The 25,824-nt window shown below is 47.5% G+C and overlaps 1 protein-coding gene and 1 long non-coding RNA gene across 7 annotated transcripts in view; both read right to left on the reverse strand.

Annotated features, from left to right (window-relative positions):
- The window catches only part of klar (klarsicht), a 139,221-nt gene that overhangs the window by 39,092 nt on the left and 74,305 nt on the right, over positions 1-25,824 (reverse strand). The window lies entirely within an intron of this gene.
- On the reverse strand, positions 7,860-8,394 carry LOC26534373 (uncharacterized). Its single transcript, XR_001453036.2, has 2 exons — positions 8,203-8,394; positions 7,860-8,145 (listed from the first exon to the last, which is right to left on the reverse strand). It is a non-coding gene; the product is annotated as an uncharacterized lncRNA (long non-coding RNA).

Genomic DNA, 25,824 nt, shown 5'->3' on the forward strand with positions numbered 1-25,824 from the left:
ACCTGACAGAATGGGCTAGAGAGAGACGGAGGGAGAGGGAGAGAGCAGAGAAGTTTGATAAAGATAAATGACAAACGGAAAGAACAAAGATGCTCCGTGAAAAGAAGAGTACGAAAAAGTACTGCCTCTCTCTGGGCAGAAGACTCTAAAAGTATCTGTCTCTCTCTCTCTCTCTCACTCTCTAGTATCTCCGCTTCTCTCACAGGAAAGACGACCCCAAAAGTGCAATTAATCAGCGGATGACCCAGAAAACTTCTCACAGTTCTTTACTTTACGGATAATGCCACAGCAGCATCCTCTTATAGCCTCTCTTCTCTCATAGAATCTATCTCTGGTCGCAGCCTCCAACCCAGAGAACAGCTCCATCTCGCTCTCCCCTGGAATTGATGCCGTCGACGTGCTGTGACCAAATGCATTGAGAATTAGCGCTGGACAGGCTGGTCGTCTGTGGCGCTGTGGAGATGAGGGACAAACCGCTTTGAAGTCCGAGACTCCGACTCTGCCACAGAAATATGTGTGAAGTCGAGAGAACCGCCCCCCACCCCCCCTTCTGCTTGGAGTCACAGTTAAAGCCCCGACATGGCCTATTGAGTAACACATATAACACCATCAGACAGACAGACAGACAGACAGCCAGAAGGAGGCTTTAAGTTGAGAGCAGCAGGAGGAGGAGGCGCTTGGGGGGGGCTCCGTTTTTCTTTTGAGCTCAAAGACGGTTGACATAATCACGTCCGAGTGTCACGTTCAACTTCTCTCTCAATGCGATATCTCTTGCCTCTCAGCGAGAAGAGCCAAAGGGGGGGCAGAGGGGGGAGAGGGGAAGATATGATGATGGTCGTCTCGGTTTTGGTCTTTTGTTGGCATCACGTTCTTTGGCTAGCGAGAGAGACAGAGAGAACAAGTTTTTGTTTTTGTTTTTTGTTGTTTTTGTTGTTTTTTTGTGGTCTCATTAGAAACATGTTACATGGAAAAACTGATTATGAAATTGCCCGGCAAGAGACTTTAACTGTGTTTTTCTTTTTCTATAATTATTTTCAATGAAATTGGGGAAAAAAATGTGTGAAAAATGCCAGGAAAAGAGACGCCAGATGGAGCTTAGGAAAAGCGAGTTCCCCCTGAGAGCTCCCCTGACATTTTCCCCCCCAAAAGAACGCAAAGCTCTCCAATAAATCTCCCAGAGTTCTGGCTGAATCATTGAACGCCAATTAATACCACTAGAAGCCCAGAATGTTATCACCCATCGGCTCCCCCCCTTTCAGAGAGAGAGAGAGAGAGATCACTGAGTGACCTGTGACCGCCTTAGAATCTCTAGAAGCAAATCTCCAACGGGTGGCCTCCACTCGCACTCCCACTCCCACTCCCGTCATCAGACAATCCCTTGTGGCAATGGAAAACCTTGGAAAACGCCACTAGAACTGCCGCAATGAGAGCAATTAAGATTCGTTTCACGACTCGCCGAAACGAAAATCGTTTTTCCGAATCGCAAATCGCGAAAAATTGTCCAATTAATTGCATAAATAATTATAGACTGCAAGACTCCGATGATGACACATGAAGGCGGGTCTTTAGGCCCTAATTAAGCCACAGAAAAAGATACTTTCAGAGGCGCTTGGCTACAGGGACACAAAGCTGGAGGAATGCCAGTATCCACTGACCTGCGGCCACCTGGCTGTGGATTTTCCCTCCATTTCGGTGACCCCCAGTGAACTGTCAAATATTGTTGGCCTGTTGGCTGTGGAAAAGGCATTTCCTTTTTGTTTTGTGACCATTTTTGGAGGGGGGAAGGGGTTTGAGTGGAAATCAATCATGGAAATATGTCTTGCATCGGATTTGTGGCAGCAACCAGCACAACATGCAACATGAGGCCTCGGCAGCGGCCTCGGCTTCAGCTCCAAATGGATGTTGGATGTTGTCTATCGAACAAATGGCAATTTGTTGTTGATTTTTCCTCAATAATTTAAAATATTTGATTTACTTTCGCCTCGTGCCGCATTTGACATGTTTTATTGGATGCGATTTATATATGGGATTGAGAGCTGGATTGGGAGTCGGATTTGGATGTGGATTTGGATTTCGATTGAGTGTGGCAGCGGCAGCGGCAGAGTAGGAGTTTGATTCGATTGAGTGTGGCAGAGTGATGGGGCGGCTGGCTCTGTCTCTGTGTTCCAGTTTTGTTTCTGTGGGTACCCCTGATGCCCTCCCACCACTCCCCTGAAGTTCGCTGAACCTGTTAACCCATATCCCACACACACACACACACACACACACACACGAGGCATCGAAAATTTGACACCACTCGAGTGGAGAGTGGAGTGGAGTGGCGATTTTTGTGGTCGAAAACTATCCGATTACCAAAAAAAAACAAAAAAAAACTTGTCTCTCATTAACACATTTTTGTGCTTTTTTTCTGTTTTGTTGGCTTCATGACCATCTTCTGAAGTGCAATTAAGATCTGGGGCTCTGCCGTGTGGGCCATAAACAAATCCAAGCCAAAACAGACGGACACCCAGACACACACACAGACAAGGTCATGAATACAGGGGAAGGGGGCGGGGGCAGGGGTCTCAATTACGAGCCAAGAGGATCGTTCCGTTGCCCCCAAGGCCCCTGTCTGCCGGTGCATTGCCACACCTCTACCTCTCTGTGGTGCCAAAGGGTCTCGGTCTCGGTCTCGGTCTCCACACCTCTCAGTGCTCTCTGTGCTCCCTGGCTGGGGGTCATTCCGTGTTTGGGGCTACTGCAGGTGTCCGTCCGTCCCTCCATCCATCCATCCACTGACCAAATGAAATGTTCATTACGCGACTTTCATTTGGCAGCCGACGAGACGACGACGACGACGACGTCTGCTTTTCTTCGTTTGCTTGGGTTTTATGCCGGCGGCAATTAAAATGAGATTATTACCAGGCGGAAAACGGTAACGAAATCAGTTACCGCTAAAACCCCAGGAAAGCCCCCAAAAACCCAAAGCAAAGACCAATCCTTAACGACTTGTTAATTGTGTAATAAATAGAAAGCTGAAAGCAGTAATGGAACCTCAACCTCAACCTCAGCCTCAACTCCAACCCCAGCCCCAGCCCGAAAATGATATGGGAGAGGGCTATATGGCTTTATATGGCTATAATCGTATGGCTGTACATATGTGTGTGTGTGTGTTTGTGTGTGTTAGGGGTTTATAGAGGGTCATAAGTGCAGTTTAATGCTGAGAAAAAGGGTTGAAAGAGGTCTCTAACAAGCCTGTACAAACGAGTCTGAAAGGGCTGCAAAAGGCTATTAAAAGAGCCCTTAAATCATCTAATATTGAAGAAATGTTCTCTGGCTTTGAAGAGGAGTATATTCTAGATACTCTATTGAAAGATCATAGAAGGTAATGGCAGATGTGATTATACTCTACAGCATTTCTTTTGGAAAGAATACTTTCAATAATATGTTTCCCAAGAGAGAGCCCCTGAATCGCCTAGACCACAATGAATGCCTTTTCTAGATGTTTCTTCTTTAATCTGTAGTATTTCTTCAAATTTGTTTCCTTTCTCAGAGATCTCTCAGAGGTATTTACACCCTTTCAAAGTTCAAACTTCTTCCACATCTCCATGAGGAATTATTCCCCTTAAAACTCTGTCAATCTGTTCCCCTTGTCAATCTGTTGATACTCCCAGCGGAACTTCGAGATATCTAAGCCCCTTCTGCTTCCATCCTGCCCCCGAAAATATCTCCCCACTCTTACCATCCATCGTTCCAGCCATCCTTCCGCCATCCGCCTCTCCTCCTCAAACCACTGGATTCGAGATCCTCTATTAACCACTCGGAAAAGCCCCTTTTGGGCACACAGACAGCAATTCGCAAATGACATTTAACCATATTGAGAGGCCATAAAAGACAAATCCCAGCCATAATTACCCGCGGCAGGCAGCTGCCTCCAAAAGATCACCGACTGGAGATAAACCGACAAACAATACTCTGGCGCTGGAGCTGGCACTGGACTCCGGACTCCGGACTCTGGAGCTCGTACTGGACTCTGGTGTAATGCCCCATCCCTAGGGGCCACACACACGGATGAGAAAAGGAAACAAATTAAAAGTTTAACAAATGAAAAATTGGCAAACAAATGTTTCTGCTGGCATTGCAAAAAGGAGTTTTATTTTCGGGGATTTGCTTTGTTTTCCAGGGGAAATTGATGGGGAGGAGCCGTGTATGGGATGTCCTCGGGGCTAAAGCCCACAAAAACGAAAACAGAGGAGAAACGAAACGAAACGAAAAGCCTTTTGAAGATCCGCCACAGACGGACAGAGAGCCTCCACTTTCACTATCTAAGAGAGATGGGGCGGCAGACATATGGGTTTCGGGGTATCGCATCGCATCCGATCGAAGAGGCTTTTTCCCGCCATTACGACACCTCAATTTGCGATGGGGTCTGATGCCCAGAAGCTATGAAAACACACAGACAGAGGGGTCTGAGAGGCAGGGGCAGAGTCACGGGGCAACCTCCTCCCGAAGCGGCGGCACAGCTCCTCCCCAATGGGACCTTCCCCCTTTTTTTGTTGTTGTTTTTGTAATACTCATTAAGCCACAAACAAGTTCATAACTCCTGGGAGAGGTGGAGGGTCAGCCCCCACCCCACCAGCCCCCATCCAGCCCACCATCAACATCCATCCAGCCCACAGTACTTCCGAAAAGTAAACGAACCAGAGCCGTGATCGCAAAATGATGATGATGTTTGGACATGTGAGAAAGAGGCAGCAGCAGCGGCAGCGGCAGCACCTGTAGATCGTAGCACGATCATGGCCCGGATCGATGGGCTAAAAGGCTAAAAATTGATTTTTAAAAGCATGGCATGGCCGTGGCATGTCCGTGGCATGGCCCTGGCTTGGCCCTGGCTCGGCTTGGAAGGAGCAAAGTGGAGAAAAGTGGAGACGGGAACATCCCATCCCATCCCATCCCATCCTATCCGATCTTCATCTGCTGGAAAAGGGTGTAGACCGTTCGATCGACCGCAAAGTAAAAGTTCAGCTCGGGGTCTCCCCAGCGATGACGTTTTATGGTCAGAAAAACACTTTCCTTCGGTTCCCTGATGATCAATCGATCGCTTCAGATGATGATTATCTCTCGCCTCACCGCGTGCAACGTGGAACGAGGAACGTGGAACGTGATTTGCTACCACAGAGGCATGAACATCTATTGTCGTCGTCGTTGTCGTCGTCGTCGTCTGTGGTTTTGACCTTTGGCGACATTATTTAACCGCACAAACCATAAACCAAACGAAGAGTAATAATAATTGAACAAACGGGCGTCGATCAGGGATCATCATAATCGTTCGATCGTTGAAGTTCAATAGCATTTGGAAGGAGGGGAAAGCGAAGACCCTGTGGGAAAATCACCAGAAGAATGATCTAAATCGGATCTCATCCCAGCCCCCGATTCCTGTAGCAAAACTTTCTCCATAGATCCTTCCCTCTTCCCCCCACAGCATCCCTCTTAATTTGTCAACGTTTTTGGTGGAGTGAAAGTCGTCGCATAGATCTTCCTTAGAGATCCCCCATAAGCCCCGAACTTATTCAAAATTCAATTGAATTTGCACGCAATAAACACGACGCCTTCAGATTCACACATCAACACCTCCAGCTCCACCTCCACTGATCCTCCACTGAGCCTCCAACTGCCTCCTCCTCCTCCTCCTTTTGATGCCTCATGGACTCCATTTCCAAGTTCATAAAACTCTGTGCCACACACTCTTGCTGTGGCTGTGGCTGTGGCTGCGGCTCTGGCTGTGTGGAAATAAAGCCAATATTTATGAGCAGGCGGCATTCGGCAATTGGGGAAAAACTTTATTAGCAATTTGCCAATTTGAATAAAATGAAACCAAACGACGAGACAGAGCCACAGCCACAGCCAGACTTCAGGGAGCAGCAGCCAGCAGCCAGCACCGAGCACTGCTCTGCTCTGTGTTGCAAGTATCTGCGGCTCGAGAGGAAGGCAGGCAGAGAGGCAGAGTTGGAGGTGGAAACACACCTTCCTTCCATGTGTGGCACGTCTGTGGCTTGATTGAATGTCTTGTTGTTGTTGTGTGTGTGTGTGGGGGGAAGTAGTAGCAAGTGGCACAAGCAATCAGTGCTGCACCTTGTGGCACTTGTGGCATTAAACTTCAACGGAATGAATCATCCCGCTTCAATGTGCCTGTTCTTTGATGATTTTTTGACAGCCAAATGTGACCAGGCGACCCTCAAAAGGCGATCAATCATGGCTACAGTGTGACCGTTTTAGGGATCAGTATTCGGTGGGGCATATTTTAGGCTGAATTTACAGCAAAAACCCCTCCCAACTCCCTTTTAAATAACAAATTGATAAATCAGAGCTGCAGTGTGCCCGTTCTTCGCCTATTTTTAGCACATTTCAGTCCACGCAGCGTGGCCAGATCTCAATAAGAAAGAATTGTGAAGTGTGACCGTTCTTTTCCTTGATCTTTTGGTTTGTTTTTTAATCAGAATTTGCAATAAAAACTGCCTCCTTCCTCCTGTTTATATTAGAAAGTCCCGGCCATCTGCCACTTGTTGCTGGATCTCAGTTTTTTCCCCCTTTGGCATATCTTTGGCTTTCATGTGGCGTTGACTTTATGATAATGGGGGCCCGTTCGGTTGCCATTGTCACGTAAGGATCCTAACAAATATGAGGGTTAGCCGGCGAAGACCCTGACAGCAGCACCAGCGGCAGCGGCAGCGGCAGCACCAGAGTTCAGGGAGATGAGCGACCCCACTCCTCCGGAGTGGCACCAGGTGCGAAGAAATGCAAATGTGGGGAAGACACTCTTCGGTGGGTAAGGTGCCAAAAGTCGTGATGTGACTCAATCCGTTGACTCTTTGGACCCGAGGAAAACAGAAAAAGAGGAAACCCAAGACCCAAGAAACCAAAGCCTGGAAAGCCTGGAAAGTCTGGAAAGCCCGGCAGATGGAAAGAGAGGAGAAAAAACCTTTTGGCATATCAAACATAGCAAATCGCCAAGAGACAAAATCTCTTTGACAGCCTTCAACTAAAAGGAAAAACTACACAAAAACTACTACTACACAGAGACAGAGAGACACGGAGACAAGAGACAGAAGACAGAAACTGATGCAACAAAAACATTGTAGCACTGCCGGAAGAGAGTCCACAGGAAAAACAGAAAACCAAGAGAGAGAGAGAGAGACCAGGCCAGGCCAGAGCCAGCCCGGACCAGAGATAGAGGCAGGAGCTGGGGCAGGGGCAGAGGTAGGGAAAAAGTTCAAGCATTAACAAAAGTTCGAATTGTTTCCAATATCGAAATGCACTTTTTGCCTTTGACAGACAGCAAATGCAGCAACACAGCAACAGAGCCAAAGCAAATGCAACCCAAGAGATACACAATCTGACAGCAGTCCAAAGACTGCTCCGATGGACGGACAGCCAGACAGCCAGACGGACGGACAGACAGCCAGACGGACAGATGGAGCCAAACGAAAGTGAGGCACTCAAAGAGCGAGAGGGGAGGAGAGAGAGGGAGACCATTTTGATCTTTGTTTATGCTTCTTGGCATTTCTCAGATCCATTCCGGAGTGAAGAGAGATCCATTCTGCAGCTGAAACGAACAGAATGCTGAGGGATTGGGGAGTGGGGCAGAGCCCTCTGCTTTGGCAACCAAATCGGGGGATCAATGATCATTAAAGGGACTTGGAGACCCAAGACCCAAGACCCAATCATTTGCATGCCGCACAGACGACTGTAGGCCGTAGTTTGCCCAGCAAATGGCTACAGATACTTCTTCTATCTGATAACCGATACGGTAACAGATCCGCCAATTGATCCGTTCCGAGAGGTACACGTAAATCCCCCCACAGTAAGCACTAGGCAACCCGTAGACTGACAGCTTTAGTCGGTGGTAAGACATTCGGGAATTTGACACAAGAAGATACAACAAATCCAAGTAGAGTTTACCCCAAACCCCCAGCCAAAGGCGGGACCACTTGAGCCCTTCCTGCTGTGCCCTCCAGGGCGGCGGCCTCTCCCGAAAAGAGGGTGCAATGTGTCCAGGGACCTCCACTGTTTCTTGTCTTCGTTTGGCTGTGGTTTTGGGGTAACACTCGTCCGTCTCTTCGCTTTTTTAACACTCTTTTACGTCGGGCTTTTGTAGGCTGGCAGTCTCTGCAAAGAAATAGTCCTGGCTCCAGTCTGCACAAATCTTTGATGCTCACATCTTACCCATCTCGCGGAGACGCTTCTGCTCTGCGATCTCCATTTTGACCACCACCGAGAACAGGTAGTCGATTACTGGCAGAGCCACAATCAGTTGCGGTATGGCTTTCCAGTAAATAGGCATTTTCCAGAGATTTTTTAACAAACAAATCTAGACGCTCCTTCTTTCTACTTTCCTATTCTAATACTATTTTGAATCTTTACGCACGAGCTACTGGATTGGAACTGTTTCGAAGACAGTTTTCAATCAAATATCATAGTTTTTTGTTGACAATCTCCACATCAATAGATCTATGCTTTAGATGCCTTTCCCTTTCATCTTTCCTGCATCTATGCACGTGATGCAGCAGCGCCCCTCGGCTTGCGCTTCGTTTTGGTGCCGCCAGGGCGTGTTTTAGCCATGGCTACTCCTTTCCCTCCGATTACCCAACACTCGATCGATATTACATACGAGACCTCCATAAAAACCCCCAAAAGTAAATGACAACAATTAAAACACACAAAAAAGTATCAGCAGGAGAAAGCGAATAAAGGAGTGAATGAATCAACGAATCGGCGAATGAGCCAACGAATGTTAATTATGAAATGAAAATTTCAACAATTTCCCAAGAGGGAGCGAGAGAGGAAGAAGTAATCCTTAATCTCGGTTCCATCATCATTTTCGACCGAAAAATTGGCAAATGTCTCAGCGTATTTCATACGAGTATTTCTCTCGTTTCGTTTCGTTTCGTTTATTTTCGTTTTAAATTGCGATGAAAAATTAAAATTTGCACGCAATGTCCAAAACGTTCGAGTGGAAAATTAATGAGAGGAGTTATGAGGAGGCAGCGACACCCCCCCACCCCCCGCCCCCCCTCGTGCTACCATTGGAGCTCCTTTTACAGTTGCAGAAATGAAGGCGAAAATATTGTTGATAGTTTTCGTACATGAGAAATGGCAGGCTCCTTAATTGCGGAAACAAATCAAACCAAACACCAAAGGAAAAACTCAAGAAAAAGAAGGAAAAACCATCAATTTTTTGGTTGCGCAACATCTGAGCCGAGCATCGGCAATGGCCAGAGATCTGTCCGTCTTTGATTCTTACCTGAAAAGAGAGGAAAGTGAAAGAAAGTGAATTAGTGACACAGTTTTCAATGGGAAGGCAGGCGAGGAGAGGGAGGCCCTAATTTATGGCTGCACTCCCCCCCAAAGCCAAGGGATTTCCTCTATAAATATATAATTTATGACTAAATAGGGGACTCCTCCCCGCCCCACACACTTCTTGGGAAAACAAATGATTTGTTTGGCTTACTCTAGTTTCGGAACTGGAGATGACCCCCACCCCCACACCCCGCCCCACAGAATTGACAGCTCCCCCGAAAGTCCCATCCCAGGCGTTCCAGGAAGGGCAGGGGCGGGGGGTGGGGGCGGGGGCAGGGACAGTTTGTTATGCTAATTGAAAAGCCAACCAAGAAAAGCTTTTCCACTCGAGTATGGGAAATTTATGTACGACTCCGATGCCGACTCCACTGAGGCGTAGAGAGAAAAACTTTTCACCCAATTTTCTGGCTCGTGACATTCGCGTGGGTGGAGCCCCTGAACGGTGCGAGGGGGAGGGGGAGGCGTTGCAAGCAGAGGGTGGTGGGGGGATAGGGGTACGGACAGACAGACGCGACTTGGGCACGCGACGAATTTCGATTTTTTTGTTGTTTTTCGTGTGGCCTGCGGTTTTTTTTGTGTTTTTTTGTTGCCAGCTCGTGGTGGCCCAATTTTCGTGGAGTATGGAATGCATTTGCCCAGATTGTCGATAGAAAGTTCCATACAGAAATAATGTGACTCTGGAAGCCAATAAAAATCGAAAGAAAAACCATGCTCCACATTTCCTGCCACACAACAGAAAATCGATAAGATAAAGAGTTTTCCAGTGGGAGTTGCGGGGGTCCTAATGGCAGGCATAAATCATCGGGGTTGGGGCACAGATTGGGGGCACATGAAAGGTCTGGTGGGGTCTGTCACTCGATTGGAAATTGGACTCACTTTCGGGCACTCGATTGAACCCCTAGCCGAGGATCTTGCACCGCCCCAGACGCCCCAGACACCCCAGACAGGCCCTCTGTGAGCGCTGGAGAATCTCTTGTGATCTGCTGGGCGCCCGAAACACCTGCTGCTTTTCCCATAGGTCCCGGTGTGAGTCCCCCACTCCCTGGCACGTTTTTGAATGGCATTTTGTTTTCGCTCTGATGCGCTCCATTGCCGTCGCGCACAAAGCAAACTCCTTGAAAATGTTACGAATTTATTGTTACACCAGCAGCAGCAGCAGCAGAGACACAAGAGACACAGACGACTTGAGTGAGACATTCCCTCATGGCGGGGAGACATACAACCTCGTACTCTCGTCTGCTCGTCGTATGCATAACAGTGCGCGAAAAAACTGACAAGACGAGGGGGTATGAGGGGGGGTGTGGAGGGGGGAAATGCAAATTGTTTATGTAAGCAGCAGAGGAAGCTCCCGCGCCGCAGCAGCGCCAAGGCCGCAAAGAGGAAATAGACGGTGGATGGAGAGAGACATCCCATCCAATGGGATCCCATCCCAGCCCGCATTGGGTGGCATTCACATGGCAGATGATCATTCATGCATGAGGCATGGCCGGGGAGAGGTCTTTGACCCGCGGATTCACACAAATGATAAGAAGCACTCGGTGCTTCGAGTGAATAGCGAAGGCAATCGAAGGACACCGCCCGCACAGCACAGCTCTCCCCAGAAAGGGGGTCGCGGGGGTCAAAAAAGAGGTGCCAGTCCCTCGAACTAATTGTCAGCAGATTCGGAAACCAATTTCATGGCCTGTCAATCATTGCAAAGAGAGCGAGAAGGGCAGAGGCAGTGGTAGAGGCAGAGACAGCGGCAGAGGCAGCGGCCCTCTGCTGATTTATGCGACAGCAATGGAAAATTGTTTTTCCACCGGTTCGTGGCTTTTCCACGACAGGGTCAGGGGTTAGCATAATATTTTTCTGATTGCATTTCAATTTCTTTCTTCATATTGGCCATAAATCTTGGCGGCAAGTGGCAAGTGGCAAGCAAATTAAAAGTCATAAATTATTGCCACGATTCGCTGCAATTCCCATTGCCATTCCTATTCCCCTTCCCCTTCCCATTCCCCTTCCCATTCCCCTTCCCAATCCCCTTCCCCATTTGCAATTGCAACTTTCAATGTGCAACTGTGCAACATGTTGCACGCCACACCACGCCACGCCGCCACTCCGCGCCGCTCCACTCCCAAGCGGCTCTTCTGGCGCTGCAAATATATTCAATCTTTTCCTTTCTGGCCACTTTAATTACGCCAATCCGTAAATAGAGTCAAAGTTGAAGCCCCAAAAAGAGGCCTGACAGCGGCCAAGGGGGCGACAGTCGACCAGGTGCCCCAGTGGGTGGTTAACGATTTTTTAATTGAAATTACTCGAGTCTGCATCCTCGAAGCGGACTCTCCTTTCGAGGAATCCCATGACTTTTCAAAAGTTTGCATTTAAGGATTGTCGCAGAGTGGAACCAAGAGGAATTTCGTTTGTATTTAGGGTTTCGAAAAGGTATTCCCGCTATTTGAGCTACTTGAACACTATCCACCTCTTTAGGGTGCACCCTTTAACCCTTAAACCTCGATGGATTCCAATGAAACTTTGGTATATCTTTAATTCTACAATCATCTAGACAATCACCACTTTTAAAGTGAATGCGATGAATAGATCTTAAGTTATTACGGTATTAAGGAAATGTTTAACCATAAAATGTACATTTATAATCTTTTATAGGGAATATTTTCCAATTCCCACATTTATTGATGGTTTCTACTGAAATCCACACTATCAGAACCCATGCAGGATTCTTATAACCCTTAACCCTCGATGGATTCCAATGAAACTTTGGTAAAGTTCTAATCCAACTATTATCTAAGCCACTACAACGTTTCATGCCAACGTAATGAATAGAACTTGAGTTATAAAGTCCTCAAGAGTGAGAACTCTCCAAGAGGCCATACATTTATTACCTTGCCACTCAAAGTTGAGCCCACAAACGAATTAGGAAGTACAACAGATCTCCCTCCTACCGCCTGCTCCTCCCACAAAATCCCAAACACATGTCAGGCCCCATTGAAACAAAATCATTTGCTCACGACGCCAAAAGAAAATATATGTGGGCTGAACTTCTGGTTATCTGGATCCCCGGTTCCCCAGTTCCCTGGTTCTTTGTTGTTTTTTATGTTTACGAGTGCTGTCTGTGTTCGTGTTCAACGACATGAGGCTTAATTATTTTTTAAATGATTTCCCAACATTTCTGTTGGTTCAACATCATCCCACAGGCCTTCAATAGGGTCTCTCTCTCCAGGGAACGGGAACGAGCACACATGTGCCTCCAAAACCCAGACCTAGACCATAACCACAGCCATAGCCAAGCCTTCCTTCCACTTCAATCTATTGTTTGGGGTTTGACACCCACGTATATCATTTCCGTATGAAAGAAGCATTGGAAATGCGTTTTTCCCCCAGAGCTGGAGCTGGAGCTGGAGCTGTCGAAGACACAAATTAATCTTTCTTTCCCGACTCCTCCTTGTCTTTCCAAAGTGATAACAGGCATAATAAAGTTTTCAACACTCAAAATGGTATAGCGGATAGAGGGGGGGGACCCAGCAGATCTGCCCACAGATACTCGCACAACATGCAACATTTTGAGGCTGGAAGAAGCTCCTCCACCAGTACCAATACCAATTCCATTCCATGACGTTGTCATTTGTGGGGATTGCGTGACGATTGCGCATTTCTCGAGCTCGGAATGGGTATTGGGTCTTGAATTGATGGGTTTTGATGGGTTTATAATGTTGCTGGAAAAACGTTTGGGCTTTCCGCTTTAATAGAAACATATACGTATATACGGGGGAAATGGCCAGGCCCCAAAGAGAAATCTTCGTTTAATTCAAGATATTTGTGGTCTTGCATAAGGGGTTCCGTTCCTCCTAACAAGACCAGACCTCACCTCTGACGATCCTATGACGATCCTATGACGATCCTACGACGATCCTCTCCCCAATTACAAATTATTATTATAAATTTAAATGCAAAGCCGCTCCCCGTCAATCAATTTTTATGTGCGCCTTCAACTTGAGACAAAAAAACAGAAAAACCCCCCAAAAAGAGTCGAGGATGAGGATGAGGCAAGGCCTCGCCTTTCAAGAGCATCGCGATAAAAAATGCCAATAGATGTTCGGTTTTGGATAAGACTCAAGGGTAGGGGGGGCTTTTGGCTTTAGTTTGGGAGAAAGTCGGGGAATAGAACAAAAGGAAATTGAAGCCGGGGCTGGAGACAAGATGGAACGATGGCTGTACGCCCACAATCTCCACACAGAGACGAAAGGGGGGTGTGGGGGGTGTCGGGGGCTTCTCCAATTTCCACCCACTCCATGTCTAGACTTTCCCCCAAATGTTAGCCAAGCTTTCTTCCTTTTTTTTCTCTCTATTAATAAATACACTTTTAATTATGAAATTGTTGTTGTATTCAATTAAAAGAAAACCGGAAAAAATCAAGGAAATTAATTATGGTACGAAATTCAATTACCGAAAAAACACAATTGCTGGATGGGGGGACAGAGGGGACAGAGGGGAGGGGGCAGCAGGTGGTTTGGTCTAGGCTTTGTGGCATAGTTTTTTGTGCTCACTTGACAGGATAGCAATTTAGGCCCCCGTCTCTCAACGAATCTCTCGGCTCTCCACGCCTCCAAATCGCCTCCAATTGTTGGCGCGTGAAAATTTTATTGCAATCTGGTCTCGCGCACAATGACAGACTCCACGGCAGCGCCGGCCCAGGGAGACCCCTCGAAGCGGAAGCAATTGTCTCCCCTCCGAAAAGAGAGATTGCCAATCATCGGACGTACTCCGATCGCCTCCTCCTCCTCCTCCTCCTTCTCCTCCCAGGCATTTCCTAGAGTTCAGTTCATTATGGACGAAAATTACCCCCCAAAAGCCTCAAAGACGAGGCTGGGAGGCCGGAGGCTCGAAGCTCAAGACTCGTTAGGCTCGTGCACTCTACTGTTTCTCTCTCTCGTGCCAATTCCAGTAGCCGGACACTAATTTACACTCTGATTGAACGGACGGACATTAATTCACGCCTCTGGATGGATGGCCTGGCCAAATGCCAGCCTCCTCTCAACAGAGAACATTCCAACATCCAATCCGATCCGATCTGGTTCTTCTGGCCATCGTTGTAATCAACTCAAATGCTGGTTTTGGCTCTAAGATCTCTCCCTCCCTCTCTCTCCTTCGTTTGCAATGGAATTCCAGAGGCTGGCACCGCCTTCACGCCGCCTCGGGGCCAAATGTCAGGGAGGAACAGAGGCCAGGGTCTCCCTTCTGGCCAGAAGCACCTGCTCCTGTGCGTTGCGTTCCTTAAGAGACCTTCCTCGAGCACCTTTCTTAACCCCTTTAAAGGCCTGAAACATATACCCAAATCTTGGACTATATTTCCAGTCTTTCTTCTCGCCTTGCTCCCCCTTTTCCGCCTCTTTTTAGGTCCCTATTTTGTAGCCCATTTCCCCCCACCTTTACTCCCCTTTTTACTCCCTCTTTTTCCCCATTCTTTGTTGAAGTTGGAAGCGATTTTCCAAGCATAGTTTTCACACTCTGCACTAAATGAAAATGCTTTTCATTTTTGCATTTCCGCATGGCAGTATTTTCCACATACTATATTTCAAGTGGGTGGCAGGGGCACGGGCTGTTGTTGCTGTTGCATGCAACAGATATTTGCGCGTGAAAAACGAAGGAAAAACTTCACTTGGCAGCTGATGGATTTCCGGGAGACGCTTTTCTTTGTATAGACGATGGCCACCCTCAATTATGCAAACGATTTTGGGGTGAGGGGAGGCGAAAAAGGAGGGGGAAAATGAGGTGTAATATGGGGAGAGAAAGAGGCAAAGAGAGAGAGAAACGACCACCCGTCATCATTTTAGTTTGATTCGATTCGCAGTTTTTGGGCTTCCTTTTGGGGCCACAGTCCATCCATGGATTCGAGAGGCAGCCCAGGTCTCAAGTCCCTCGCGTCTTAAGTCGCTTTGGATTTTGCATAATTAGATGGGGGCCCCGCCGAACCTTGGGGGAGAGAGAGAGAGAGAGCGAGAGGCAGGTCTAAGGATTGGCCGAGGGTTGGCTCAGGTTCAGTGTCATTTGCATACGAAAAACCGCCACCGAAATTGATTGCAGAATTAGCCAAAGGCTTACGACTTAAGGCCGAAATAGTGGGAATAGTGAAAGCCAATTGTCAGTGTCGTCTTCCATCAGGTGGAAGGGGGCGGTGGTGCAGTGGTGCAGTGGCGCTGTCGCTGGCGGCAGGGGAAGACCTCCAAAAGTGGGAGGTGTCGAAGACAGGGGTTAACCGAATTAATTTCCCACTCTCGAGAGTGGACCCTCGCAGAGATGACCCCAAGGGGATAAGAAAATACCCCCCCTCCCAGCTCCCAGCCCCCCACAACACAGTGTAAAACTCTGGCTTGTGGTTGTTGTTTTCTGTTTCTGGTTTTTGGCAATGCAGTGGCGGGGGGCTGGGGGCTGGGGCTGTGGTGGGGTTATCGCAGGCAAAACATCTTCCAAAAATGCAAAAGTAATGTTCATTCCTGGAGGTAGCCAGGGAGGGGGCAGGGGGTGGTTTGCAGAGGGGGGTACCCTGACTTTTCCTTAATAGCTTCCGTTGAACTTCCCATCGAAACAAAACAAAAACAACAACAAAACTGATGGAAAAACCGCCAACGGCGAAGGTCACGAACGTCAAGTGCGTTTTCATGCAGGCGTGGCCCCAGCCCCTTCCACCACCCCCTGAAAGGAGGAGGAGGAGGAGGAGGAGAGGCAAAGCCATGACTCTTTTTGGCCACCAAGGAGGTAATTAAGCGAAGAAAAACACACACACACACACACACAGACCGAGGCACATGGCCAAAACATTTGGTCAACAGCCAGCAGTCCGAAAGGCGGCAATGAACTTTTACCCCCAGTCGAAAAAAACGAAAAAGAAAATTATTGAAAAATGCGCCTCATCAATGAATGGGGTGTTGCATCATCATCATCGTCGTCGTCGTCGTTAGAGGAGGGGTGGGGGAAGGGGAGTGCAGAGGGGGTGCGCTGGAGGAGTACCAAATTGCTTGTCACCCACCTACCCCCCACCCGCCATCGCCCCCACCCACAACTCTCTTCAGTTTCGACTTTAATTTCCAGAACAGCGGAAAAAACAATAGAAAAACCATAAAAGGAAATTGTTTTTGCGTGTGTGTTTGTGTGTTGGAAAAACTATGCGATTGCTGTAATTGTTGTCGGCGGTGGTGGTGGTGCAAACTGCAGGCAGGTGGCCAAAAGAGTGAGGGAGGGAGGGAGGTAGGGAGGGAGTACGTACCGCCAGAGAATCCGGGGAGAAATTCAACCAAATGGAACGAAAGAAAAAGTAGCAACGAGAAAGAGAGAGACAGAGCACTGTGTTCTGAGTTCCGGCAACTGAATTTGAGGAATTGGAATGGAATGGAAATTGGAATGAGAAATGGGTATGCAGGAACAAGGGGGAATGGGCAGGGGCATGGGCAGGGGTATGGCTGGAATGGGTATGATAATGAGTGCTGTGCCGTGTGGCATGTGCTGAGTGTAATGTTTTGGGTACGAGATCTCCCTCTCCCTCCCCTCTGCATATTATATGTATATTAGCGAAGACCCAAAGAAGAGTTAAAGAACTCTAGAAGAGGACTGGCGTGGTGGTGGGGGAACGAGCTTTGTTCTTCTCAATTATCAGGTGGGTTTTTATAGGTCTCTCTATTAAAGGATCTCCATGTTCCCTTCTATCCTTCGATACCCGTTTCATTCCTTTTCCTACGATCATTATTGAGAAATATTCCTCTTCTCTGCCCTCCTGTTCCCCCGGAGAGTGCATTGAACCTCGTTCTATTTCCAGAGTTCCCCTCGAAAAACCTGCAACCGTTCCCAATGATCTCATATTTCCAATGCTCTCGAGCCCACCCCCAGTTTTATCAGGCAGTATTCCATTATCAGCGCCACAAAGTAACGAAAAAAAAAAGAAAGAACTTATCAAAAAATCAATACAAAATATATATATATACCCATAAATCATATCTGTGGCCAGAGATATAGAATCGAATCAAATTAAGTGGCAATTTACAGATATTTTGCGACGCACCGACAGGCGGCACAGACGGGCGGCACCTGCTTTTGGTCACATAAGCCACAGCCGAGGGGATGTCTCATTATGGTCATGATATGTGGCGTGATAGACGATGGGATCGGATAGGAAATGGAGTTTCTGGGGCCCGATTGAGGGTTGCAAAGGCACTCGAGAGGTGGACACTTTTCCAAGCAGTTCAGTTTTCCCCGTTCCCCATTCCCCGTTCCCCCTCGGAACTTAATTGAAATTAAAGTTGAACCGAAAAAATACTAGAAATAATGCGACCGGAAACCGCAATAAAGTCGCAACTTTGGAGCGTAACGAGCGAGTGGAAATTTGGAATAGAGTCAACGATACGAGCGGATATTATCTAGCACTGGCTGCACTCATTAACCCAGTTTTCGGAGCTGTTCCCTGCCCTGAAGCATGAAACTCTGTAATATCCTGCAATACGACGAGAGAGATGAAATCAAATCATTTGTTTCACTTGAAACAACTCCATAATGTGGCATATAATGTATCTGCTGCAAAGCAAAGCAGTGCTGTGACAGCTCGTTAATGGTTCGATATGTAGAACAGCTGCCGTTTCTCGGGGCAGACAGGGGAGACAGAGAGAGACAGATGGACGTGCCCCGGGGGTGCAATTTGAATGGAAAGCGTAGGGGAAACGATACGGAGGATGTGGCAGGGAAACAAGTGGGAATTAGGAGTAGAAAGAAGCCTGGTGCTCCACCTTCTGCCACATGGCATGAGATCATAATAAGAACCCTCTGTCGCTCCCTCCACGACTACTGTGTGTGTCAGTGATTCTCGGCCCGTGCCTCCAAGTGATCCCGTGAAGACCTCGAGACTGACGTACCTCTAGGGTCACCCCATCCGTGGCGTTGCAAGTGACAATTAAAGCCTCAAAAACTTGACTTTAGAGCAAAAACTGGAACAATCTCTCTTCGCATCCGCTGGCTGCCGAGCTGCCAAGCTGCCACGCTGCCACACGCTCTCTTGAAGTCTTGCCGCAATTTGCAAATGAAGTAGGGTCGTGGGTCGGTGTCTTGTGGCAGAGACAAAAGAGGCAACGCTACTGTACTCTGGTTTTTTTTTTCTTTTTTCCTTTGCAACGGTATAATTAAGTCTTGAGACCTCATCAGCCATTTACGGGGCTTTTGGTTTTTGGTTTTGCCACAAACAAAAAAAAAACCCCCAACGGATCGCGTTTTGTGGCCCTACCCTACCCTACCCCTCCTCTACCCTTCCCTTCCTCCCCCCCTTTTTTCTGTTCCTGTTCTTTGCATATGAAAAGCGGAACTTTTGCGGCCCCAAAAGTTGGTTCTTGCCTCAGAATTGGCTCTTTTTTATGGCCATAATGGCCATGCGGCCCATTGTTTTGTCTAATTAGATTTTTTTGAAAGGCCTGCAACCGCCGATCTGTGGCACGCAAATCGAGTTACAGTTATGACAGATCTTTCGCCTTTGTTGCTGCCACACGATCCACGGAATATATCTCTTGTTTCTTGTCCGTCCGTCCTTTCTGTCTGGAGGGGAATGGCACTGGCACTGGCACTGGCACTGGCATGGCTTTGTCGGCAAAAATACTCCAACTGCAGCCCCAAACTCCAAATCGAAGCTCATTTGGGCCGCTGCAAAAATCACATAATGCTCGTACAATTTTTGGCCAAGTTTTTGGCCAACTATCGATAGCCCGTTTAAAAGCCGCCGCAGCCAGCCGCTCGATGGAAAAACAAAATTGTTTCCATGGAATTTTTCCTGTGCGCATTTTGCTGCGGTTTCGGTTGCCACAAACAAAAGGCTTGGCCCCGGCCAAAAAAAACAATTCGAGTGTGGCACAATACTCACAAATATTGGGGGTATTTCTGTGTTGGACTTTTGCTTACCTGCAAAGAGAGAAAACAAAGAGAAAGAATTTTATTAGTTTTGGTTTTTGTTTTTCTGGCCCTTTCCCCCCACCCCTCAAGCCCGCAGACCCCATTAGACGGGGCCAAAGTTTGGATCCACTTTTGACAGAATTTTAAGTAAAGTTTTTACGATGTCAAAGGCTGTTTAACTGCCGCTAGTTTTATACTAATTTAATTAGGGCAGAAGACAGACAAATTAAAGCCGAGTCCAGAGGCCAATAAAAAGCAAATTTGATGGGCCGCAGAGAGGCACTCAGAGGGGGGAGAGCACAACGCCCACAAATTGAGTCGAATTTCGGTCGAGCATCGGAGATGATTCACGATCGAGGGTTTGAGGAGCGCCACTGGAGCACTCCACGAAGCCCCGAACCTCAAGGGCTATATCTCTTCTCTGTTTAAGGGAACTAATCAAAGATTAGGTTCTCTATTTCTGGAGCTTAAAAGGTATTCCTTCCATGGAGGGTATCGCAGAGGAGAGGCTATACAAAGAGGTCCGCCAAGGAGCCCTCGAAACATCTCGAAACTCGAAGATAAAAGATATGTAGATAGAAATTTAAGGTATACTTTTGCATGAATAATAGATTCCATTTAACATCCTGTAATTCACCAGCTACAAAACTCTTTGAGAAGCGATCCATGAGGCTCTCCCTCTATGGGGGCCCTTGGATCTCCCTGGTTGGGAAAGCCCTCCAGAAATGCTCTCTAAACTCTTTCCCCTCCGGCCCTTGATGCCAGGCACATCAGAGGAGGCCCATTAAAGCCCGTTTTATGGACCTGCCCCCAAAGATAACAAGTTTGTGGATTCATTGCCACTTTTGATCTATGTCAAACAGCTGTGGCTCTGCGTTTTACTTTCGTTTTGATGAATTTCCATCTCCCCCCTCACTCCCCTTGGCAAACCATTTCATTTTGGCCATCAAAAGTGCCGCAGTAGCCGCACGTCGGGTCGGCCACTTTGATTGACGCTTTTATTGCTGGCTCCAAACGCCAAATCTTGGGCACTCTTGAATGCAGTTTTCCATCGAACACCGAGCATCGAACATGTTTGCATTATTAATAAATATTTTGTGGGGAAAGAGTAAATATTATCACACACTCGAGAGCGAAACAGAGAGCGCGTCAGGGATCGAATATCAGCGTAAAAAAATCGAAAAATTGCCAACAATTTGGAATGGAATGGAATGGAACGGACGGTAAAAGACTCCCCGCGGACTGAAGCTTAGGCTTGCGAGTATCTGATGGATACAAATGCATCTGAGGGGTGTGGCCATCCACAACGGCGAGTGTTGGGGTTTTGGTTTTCTTTGAAATATACAACTTTTATGAGCAATTAAAAGCCAAAGTCTGAAATCCATGAAGGGGGGAAGCCAGACAACTTGTTGTCCTCCCCCTCTCTGCCCCTCTCTCTGCCCCCCTCCGCACCTTCTGCGGCTGCCAAGTCTCGCCTTCTCTGGTGTCTCTCTGTCTCAGGCTGGCATTTGATATCGATGATGTCTTTGTTTCATTTACAGACCCCCAAAGAAATTATGCAAAAACTTTGCCTCACAGCAGGAGGCAAGAGGCAGGAGGCAAGGGGCAGGAGGCAAGAGGCAGCAGCGGCATGCGGCAGAGCCCGAGGCGAGCGAAGGAGATCGCAGGCCGCAGATTTTTGTGGTTAACCGAAAACAAAACAAAACAATAAACAAGCAAAAGAAACTTGTGACAGAAGTAGAAAATATCTTTATACGTGGATCATACAGCTATATACAACATGTGGCATGCAGCATGGTACAGTGCGGCCCATGAAGGTAGAGAGTTATGGCACATATCCTACCCAAATCCCATCCTCCTCTCCCCTTCTGATAACTCGATAATGGCTTGGCCACTCGCTTTGATTGGGCCATAATTACGGGCCATAAGCCCACTTTTATGCGATAATTGCCTCGGTTTTGATAAGCCACTTCCTTCGATGATTTATTGGAATAAATCCCCGAACAAAACCGAGTTTCCTTCAATTCGATAATCGACCCAATTTCCAAGACACTTTCAATAATAAATCTCTTTCACTCTGGGGCAGCTCTGCGGCAGCCTGATGTTATGAAACGCACTGCCCCTGCTAGTCGAACGAAGGGAGTAGCTAAAAAGGGTATCAATTACCCCGAGACTTAACCAGAGACCCAGAGACCAGATCAACCTTCAGGCGATTGCATATTTTTTTTATTTTTGTTTTCTTTATTTTTTATTTTTGTATAAAAACATTCATCCTTCCCTCATGTATGATATGTTATCTCCCTCTCTGTTGTGACTTTCTGTTCCCCCGAAAAAACGTCGGCAAGGCGGCAAGGCGGCAGGGAAAACGAAAGTGTTTTTCATGCCAATTGGCGGCAAGTGCAGCGCCACCGCCGCAGTGCCCCCCAATCGACTGCGTGATAAACCAATTAACAAGAGAGCGCGAGCCCGAGCCGGAGCCCCCCACCTGCCTCCACCTCCCCCCTCCCCGAAAAACCCCCGAAAATACTAAAAAGTGAAATCTTTTCTTTTTTCTTTCTTTTCTTTCGCAGAGGTCAAAGCGTATGCCCCCCACACAACAAAAAGTTGACTCACAGAGCAGTTCATATGTGAAGGGGGGGAGGGGGGAGGGGGGGCTGGAGGCCCCGACAGCAACAGCAGCAGCCATGGAGCAGCAGATCGTAAAGCCATTTGAATGGAGATTGTTTTGGCTCAAAGCTTGGCTAATGGCTGGAGATTTTTGTTTGGCTTTTTCCCTGCTGATCTTTTGTTTGGACAGTGCTCCCCGGAGCCCCCCGGAGCACCCCCCGCAGCCCAAGTGTCACTCAAATGTCACTCAAATGGAAGTACTTCCATGTTCCGTGCTCTGGAAGGGCTGCTCGGTTCTGTTTGGGGAGGATTCCAGGGCAGAGAACTTTCTTTTGTTGCCAAAACCGTGGGGTGCTGCTGCATGACGCGCAACACGTGTGTGGCTGTTGTGAGGCTTTCAAATCTTAAAAGTTTTCGAATGGTAAGACATTTAATTGACAGATAAACAAAAAGAAGAAAAAATGTCTGACTCATTCGAATACTTTAATTATCAGCTGTCCCACCACATTCTCTATACAAATATTCTCTATATATGTATTAGATTTGAGGTTCTTTGACTCCCCTTTGCCTCCGCCTCGTACTGAGATTTCCTCAGAAATTCTACAAACAATACAGAGATCTCCAATCAATCAACCCAAGGCGGAGACACCCCCAGAGACAGACAGAGAGACAGACAGACAGACAGATAAACAATAAATTGAGTCGTTAAGTGCAAACAAAGTAGAGGCGTTGCTGATTAGATAAAATTATATGGCATTTAAGTGAGTTATTAAAAAGGCAGAAATATATGTGTGGGGAAAGAGGCCTCGGAAAATGGGAAATTAATGCAGATAAAAAGCAATTGGAGAATGAAACTCATAATTAAAACAATCGAGGGGCTATCCACCTGTGGATGAGAGTTCTTTACTGCCGAAATAGATGTATCTCTCCTTAAGCAGCAGATCATTCCATCACAATTCTCATTAGAATCGAATGAATCTTCATATTCATGGCTAACCGTTCTCCATCAGCACCTCTCCATCGGTACATCTCAATCTTTCGATCCTCAGTCTTCGAACTCAATCCCAGGCATCGCCTCTCGAAACTCTCGAAACGATCCAGTGATCGTGGCGATGTGATGTTTACCCATCCACAACTGCAGAGCACAATTCGCAATTAATTGAATTACTATACGACCGACCACGAGGCGAGGAGGCGAGGAGGCTAGGAGGCTAGGAGACTGCGATTCTACAGCTGTAGAGCCAACAGAAGATCCAATTCCAAGAACATGGAAACCATCGAAAGACAGACACACCATTCTATAAAAACGAAGGCTAAGGCACTAATCGAGGCAGGGAAGCACGGTGGCAGGGAGGCAGGGAGCGGTGGCTTAAGTCTGTTCTTACTTCATTTTCCAAGTGGCTCGGGATTCGGTTTGGGTTTGAGTTTGAGTTTGGGGCATTGCGTGTTTCTGCTGCTCTAACGGAAATGTTTGTCTGTGCCACCAAGAATGATGTAACTCGAAGCTCGAGCTGAAAGGCTGGGCCAACAGGCAACAGCCAACAGTTATAGGAAGGAAGGAAGGGGCTTGGGCTACGGCATGGGCTTGCCACACGTAATGGAGTTGGCGTCACTTTATTATTACAACATTTTCCATTTCGCCAAAGCTAAAATAATAATTCGCGCTTCATTTTTCCCTCCTCCCCCCCGCCACAAGCAGCAGCAGCGGCAGCGGCAGCAGTCGTCCAATGAAGAAGCCATTGACCTTAGAAGATACACTCTATAGAGGAAGGAGGAAGGGGGAAGGGGAATGGGGGATGGGGCATTCCCCAAGCGACTGTGCGGCGTCGCGTCGCGTCGCGTCGTTCAGCAATAAATCCAGAGCACACACAACACCGCGAAAGAAGAGAACTGACCGGCACTTTTGCCTTGGCCTGGACTCGGACTCGAAGTCGGAGTCGGACTTGGGGACTCTCTGAATGCCGAGTCCAACTTGCAATTGGAGTCTCTCCTCTGCACTCCATTCCTGTGCCAGGGAGGCGGCAGTCAGTGGGGGAGTGAGGCAGACAGGAGTCGGAGGGAAGGGGGCATGGGGGAATGGGGGAATGGGGAGCAGAGCCCAAACCAGGAGCCACAGCTGCATTCAGCACGTTTCAGCTGTTTCTGTGGAATTGTCGTCGTCGGTCGTTGAGAACGCGTTTTGGCGTTCAACAGCAACAGTGCATGACGGACGGCGCCCCCCTCGAGCTTCACACTTGCCACAGAGGCAGAGAGCATTGCAACATGTTGCAGTGCAGCAGCAGCAACAGCAGCAGCAGCAGAGTTCTCAACATTTTTCGTGTGGCAATCGAAACTAGTTTTTCCTCGTTGGAGCTGCACTAATTAGAGCCACAGACACAGATCGCAGAGGAGGAGGCGGCTGGGGGCGGCGGCGGCGGCGGCGGCAGGAGATGGAAATCGATTACAGAAATCGAATTTCAAAAAGTGCCAAAGGCAACATTAAGCCAAAACAAATCGATTAAACAATTAATCGATTCTTGATGAGCCAAGAGAGAGAGAGGGAGATGGAGCGAGAGCGAGAGAGAGACTTGAAGTAGATGTCAAAGCAGAAGCTCAAGACCATTAAGGAGGAGGCTTAAAGCTACCGAAAGAGGCAAGACTTGAGCCACGAGACTTGGTAATTGAGGTTAAGCGATAAACAATCGAAATCTGTAAGAGATTTATCGTACAAAAGATGATTAATGGCGAAGGAGCGCGAGGCTGAAGCTTGAACAAACAGATTAGCGGAGGAGGAGAAGAAAGAGAAGGCAGAGAAAACAGAATATCAAAGACAAAGAGAAGAAATGATTAATTATCGATAAACTAGAACGATTAGAACACGTTTCTGATGACAAAATGGAAGGAAAACCCATACTACCAAAGTTCTAGGGCCCCCCAGTCATTCCTTAGCCCCTTCTATGACCCCACACGTTCGATTATCATGAACTTGTGAATATAATAAACCCTAATTCCACTAGGAACCATAAAACCATGAAACAATCAACAAAATCCACAAAGTTTTCCACAAACACCAGCACTAGGGGCAGCATCTATATATATAACGCGGACTATATAGAAAAGACCATTACCAAAATAATGAGACCATACCAAATGCCAAATTGCTCTGACCGCAAAATCAACCTAGATACCAAAATGAAATTACGTGCAGGTCGATCGATGGATCGCTGGATCGATGGATCGAAACTGAAAACAAATCAAAGCTGGTGGAGGAGGTGGAGGAGGAGGAGGACCTGGCTTTTAAGAGGAGGAGGACCTGCCTCTTAGGAGTAGGATGTGGCGGTACTTTTGGGAGGCTGTGGGGGCGTCAATTTGAATTGAAAGCACGAGCTTCGTCTATATTTCACTGCGAGACATATGATTATTCATTTGATTTGTGGCTAGCTGCAATTTCCCTCACTTTTCTCAGTGCCCCCTCCCCCCTCCCCTTCTCCCAAGAAAAACAAGAGTTTTCCGCTTTTTCCTGGCAGGAGATTTCACTTTTCTTTTGTTTTGTATTTCGGGAGGTGGTTTTTGTAATTTAATCTGGAAATTGTAGGCAATTTGCTTGAATGAGTTTTTCCGAAAAGAAGAAGAAGAAAAAAACCAAAAAGATTTCAATGTCAAAAGTGTGGCACTCCCCTCGTTCGATGATGGGGCAGGGGTGGGGGGCTGGTGGAGACCCCCAATGAAAAATCACACTCTTTCGGTGGGATAAAACTTTTGTTATGTTAATGCGGCAATGAACAAACATTGCAACAGTCGGGGACTGATGCCACGGCCGGTGCTGCCACGCTGTGAGGAGAGCTCTGAGGAGTGGATCCATAAACCAAATCTCATTAACGTTGCAACAAGGTCCGAGAGTCCGAGAGTCCGAGAGTCCCAGAGTCCGAAAGCCTGTAACTTGTCAGCCTTGCAGAAATTTCATAAATCTCGCCAGAGCCAGCGAGAGAG

Source organism: Drosophila pseudoobscura, chromosome X (genome assembly GCF_009870125.1).
Source record: "Drosophila pseudoobscura strain MV-25-SWS-2005 chromosome X, UCI_Dpse_MV25, whole genome shotgun sequence".
In the NCBI taxonomy this organism is placed as follows: Eukaryota; Metazoa; Arthropoda; class Insecta; order Diptera; family Drosophilidae; genus Drosophila; species Drosophila pseudoobscura.